The sequence below is a fragment of the Amphibalanus amphitrite genome, unplaced genomic scaffold, assembly GCF_019059575.1.
Source record: "Amphibalanus amphitrite isolate SeventyFive unplaced genomic scaffold, NRLGWU_Aamphi_draft 000952F_arrow, whole genome shotgun sequence".
Lineage (NCBI taxonomy): Eukaryota > Metazoa > Arthropoda > Thecostraca > Balanomorpha > Balanidae > Amphibalanus > Amphibalanus amphitrite.
The window spans coordinates 71,226-75,998 of NW_024882446.1; the positions used below are offsets into that span (position 1 = coordinate 71,226).

The 4,773-nt window shown below is 41.6% G+C and overlaps 1 long non-coding RNA gene across 1 annotated transcript; it reads left to right on the top strand.

Moving 5' to 3' along the window:
• The first annotated feature begins 794 nt into the window (after positions 1 to 794).
• Positions 795 to 3,468, top strand: LOC122368495. The gene is made up of 2 exons (XR_006254256.1): positions 795 to 1,325; positions 2,457 to 3,468. It is a non-coding gene; the product is annotated as an uncharacterized LOC122368495 (long non-coding RNA).
• Positions 3,469 to 4,773: the final 1,305 nt, after the last annotated feature.

Genomic DNA, 4,773 nt, shown 5'->3' on the forward strand with positions numbered 1-4,773 from the left:
TGAATGACCAAGTGACGTATTTCAGAGCAAGGGTAGTCACCCATTTTTTAATTTGCTAGTAGAGTTTCATCTTCCGTTGCAGGCTGCTTATGATAGTGCCTATTTGAAAAAGGTACGTTATTGAAAATGGAGCGCAACTGCAAGGGAATAAGACAGCAGAATGGAGGCAACTTTGTCGTTAGGCGTATGTATGTATGTATCTAAATATGCATTTTAGTTAAGTTATTTACGTAAATGAAACGTTATGAAGCACATCCAGACTTGGCTCTCATATGATCGTGCACCCTTTCTAGCTAACTACTTGTAACTCGTTTATAATTATGCTTGTGGGCTCCCTAAAAACGTAGAAAGTGTAGTAAATGACAACCTCTAAAGATCATTTAGTGAATACAAGAAATTTCTAACATTTTATTTAGGCCTTGGCTTCTCACTTACTGGATTGTTCAGGTGGGGATGTGGGATCATGTATAAGGGTAAATGTTATCCCCGCAACATCCAAATTTTGTGAAAATTTGCCTTTCTGGCAGATAAAAGAAGGACTCTAAACAAATGATATTGACAAAAGTTTGTTTTTATTGATGCAGCTCAACATAAAAAGAAATGAAATCCCAGGAGACTATAAGTCCGTTCAAGCGCCACCAGAAACGCCAGAAAGCTGTAATATGATCCATAATGTCCCAGCCAGCGTTCCAACGTCACCAGAAAGTACCAGCAATACCAGCAAGGCAGTAGCGGCGAAACACCTTCAATTAAGGGGGGGGGGGCACTGCCGACTTTTGGTCCCATTGCAGTTGGGCAAACTAGGCGGCGGGAATCAAAATATGGAGGCATCAAAATATTGATTCTGGTGGGCGGAGCTTTGACCATATATGGGCATAGAATCAATATTTTGATTCAATTTGGGACACTCCCACCTTCAGACGACCCGTTACGGCGGAAATAACCCCCATGACGGCGAGATTTTTTGACAAGTCAATACAAAAAACTTCCCCGCTTCAATTTTTCGCTGCATGGCTATCAGCCGTTTGTCGCGCGTACCTTTACGAATGGCATAAAGATTCCGCCGCCATAATTCAACAAAAACGTGCTGTTAAAATTTGCTCTGTTTATCATTAACGACGAGCCTTTGTAATTTTTTCATAATTTTGTCTAAAAGAAAATAAAAAATGCGTTATTTAGTGGTATAATTCATTTATAAGAAATATTCTTTTTCTTTGCATCTAGCCACGATTTCCGGTTCCCGCCATTTCGCGCCGGCGTCGTGGGTGTCCGGATGCAACGTAGTGCTCCCGGTTTTATTTTGTTTAAGCGACCTTTTCTGAAGTGTAAGTAACAATGGATCATATTTTAAGACACTTTGAAGTGTGTTTTTCAATTTCAGGCATGTGATCTTAACGTTTCTTACCGAAAACTCATTTTAAGAGATGGTTTTAGGAACATGGCGCGGTAGCGACGTCAGCGGCGCGGGACGCCTTCTCACTCTTCTATTGTTTTTTTAAGCTATATATTTTTTGAAAATGATGTCTTAGGTGTAGTATTTCAGTGAAATATGATGTCCTCTAAAATTTACGGTATAAATTAGTTACAAGAAGCCTAATGTTTTGTCTCACATTATAGAATTGTTGGGTGGACTCATGAAATTGGGGCAGTGCATGTCCTGTATTTTACATTATTTGGATGTTTTAGCCTCTGCTTGTGTCTCACTCACCCAATTGTTGCTACAACTTTTATTTGTAGCATTTAAATTTTTAAGGGCAACTAGGCTATTGACTTGTTCCAAGTTAAGATTGAAAAGTCGCAGTGCATGTTCGTGTTTGCCTTATCTAAATAGTAGGTATGTAAGCTTGGCTTGTAATTGCTTCGCCCATTTTTGCTACATATTTAATGATGCTTATTTTAAGTGTAACAAAAGCAAGTTGCTGAATGGTGTAAGCCATATTTACATTATGCGTGATCTTCCAGAAAATTATGTGTCTAATGTACGTCAGTCCAGGGAATGCTGGATAGTTAATGTTCAGGATTGTCCATGCCAATGTTAATTTTAGAGGCCAGTTTTATCAACACAAATAGCTGCCTGCTGGATTTTTTTGCCTAAAGACTGCTTCACATATGGAGCGTTAACATGATGGGCACGTAAACGGATAGGGCTGTACCGTTCATGCTCTGTATGTGAAGTAACTTTTAGTCAAAAAAAGTCCAGCTGCCACCTATTTTTCTGTTGGTACAACTGGCCTCAAATCTACTTTTTTGGCAGAATTTATATAACTGCATGAGATGACAGTTGTTGGTGCACCTGGTGGCATTCAGTGGAAATTTAAGTGACATTAAGTATTTAATTTTTTATTGAATATATTCTAAAATTAATAGTTGCTGAACAAGTAGAATAATAACACATATAGTTTCCTAATTTATTGTTCACAAATGTCCTAATTATTGTGTTCTGTTGTTTGCTGCAGGTCAACCAAGGTTCAAACACTGGTCGTTGCGGGGATCGGCTTCAGAGGGTCAAGGGTGGCGTCTTGAATCGCTGTTCAGTCGACAGGCAGCTGTACGACAACGCCATCCCTGTCAACCAGAGCGTCGACCGAAGTAGGGCGGCGTTGCGCGGACCTGGCCGCACCCGACCAACCGGTGGAGTACCTGACGGGCTGGGCGGAGACTACCTACATCACGACCTTTTGAACTTTGATCTCGTGGCGAGAAACAATATGACGTAAGGAAGTGTGTATGTGGCTGGCGGGGCCGAGGGTGAAATGCGCCACGTGTTTATCCTGCCGGATGACGACAGCGTCACCAACCTGTCAAAGAACGAGCTGGTGCAGCGCGTGATGACTGCCATCTCGTCCCTAGAACCGGAGTAGAAAAACGTGCGCATAGCCCAAATGAAGCGAACCAAAACACAGACAGGACTGATAGCTTTTCGGTCGAGAATGTTCTGAAGATGCTCATCAGTAGACCAATTGGTGACCGCTTTCGGTGGTAATATGGGATCTTGTGGTGTTCCAAAGCGACCTGCTCTGGGTGTGGACATAAGTGGCTCAACCTGACAGGATTGATGTTTTAGGTAGCCGTGCTAATCATAAACCCCATATTGAGTGTATATGTACAAATTTTGTTTATATTTATTTCATGTATTTGATTCGAAACTGAAAATTGCTCTTTGTAATTAGGCAACATCGAGACGTTGAGGTCATTCTCCAGACGTTTATTTGTTTTTTCTTACCTGTCCACGGTATGTCTTATTGGTTAGGTCTCAGTTTCAAATATTATTAACTGCATGTTTTGCAAATACGTAGCCATATTGAATAAGAGACGTCCTAAAAGTGAGTATTGCTTTGCATGGGATGTGAGCATCAACGACAGGGCTTTGTGATGGCAAATGTGTGGCAATTGCAGGGATCGTAGTGAAATGTGTTATGAATATCATCGTATTATTTGCGACTGCAAATACATCCGTGTATATTTTCATTCAAAGTGTGCAATTTGTGCAACGGGCTTGAGTATATTGTTCGGCGAAATATCCCTTACTGTACTCCACAGAAATGGGACGGGATACAGATGCGTAGAAACACATTCATGAACACGTGAAAGACGATAAGTAAACTTTTTTTTTACTCAAAATCAATGCTACAAAGCAGGGATGTGGAGCCGTGAAAATGGCAGACGGCTTCGGCTCCGGAGGGGAAAATCGGCTCCGGCTCCGAGTAAAATGGTCGGGCTTCGGTTCCGGCTCCGACTCAGTACAACCCCTATACAAAGGTCAGCACGGCTCCCTTCACGCATTCCCTCGAAGGCTTGCGGCTTTGAGCAGGGAGCCAGGGTGAGTGCTGAAAATCCCTGGTCTACCGTGGGAATAAGGTCTAGAAAAAAATTACACGATCCTGTGCTGATAATATCTTCATGAATTTATTGAATTTGCATTATTTGCACACAAGAAACATTCCATAAATCGATTTGAAGAGTGAAGTACGTCTGCAGAAAGTCAGTTCGCAGAATCAATATATTGATAAACCAGCTGATTTCAGAATCAAAATAATGATTAGCCAGCTGTTTGCGGAATCAAAACATTGATTCTCGCCGGGATTAGCCGCCGTGATGAATCAATTTCTTGATTATTTTCAAGACGCTTTCCTAAACTAACCAAAGAGGTTAGGGCTATTGTTTCGTGCCTGGCGGGTAGCTTCAACGTTGTTCTTCATTTTGTGAAGAAACTATCTTGAAATTATAGCCGGTTGCTGAAGAATTGACGTTTCTGTGATGGTCTGCACGTATGCCCATATATGGTCAAAGCTCCGCCCACTAGAATCAATATTTTGATGCCTCCATATTTTGATTCCCGCCGCCTAGTTTGCCCAACTGATTGTTTCCATGCAACGCTCATAGGGCTAATGTTAAAATGCCAAAATCAAAGGGAGCACGGTGCCCCGGTGCCCTCTCCGTTCCGCCGCCTATGCAGCGTGGGCTCTAGACTAGTCACCAGAAGCGACCAACAGCCTACAGTAATTTGTGAGGTCAACATTTCATTGGAGACTTTGGCCTCTAAAATTATAGCGCGCATGTTTCATGTTATATTTGCATACAACTGTAAACAAAGGACTTCTGAGGGTTGATTGTATAGTTAAAACGTATAGGAACCTTCATTTACATACTTAACTTTTTATAAAATTAGATAACAATTCCGTTTTGAAGAGTGAATGATCATTATTCTGTTTGTGTCCCAGGCATCAAACACCAGAAATCTCCAGCTTGCGTTCCAGCGCCTTCAGTAAAACT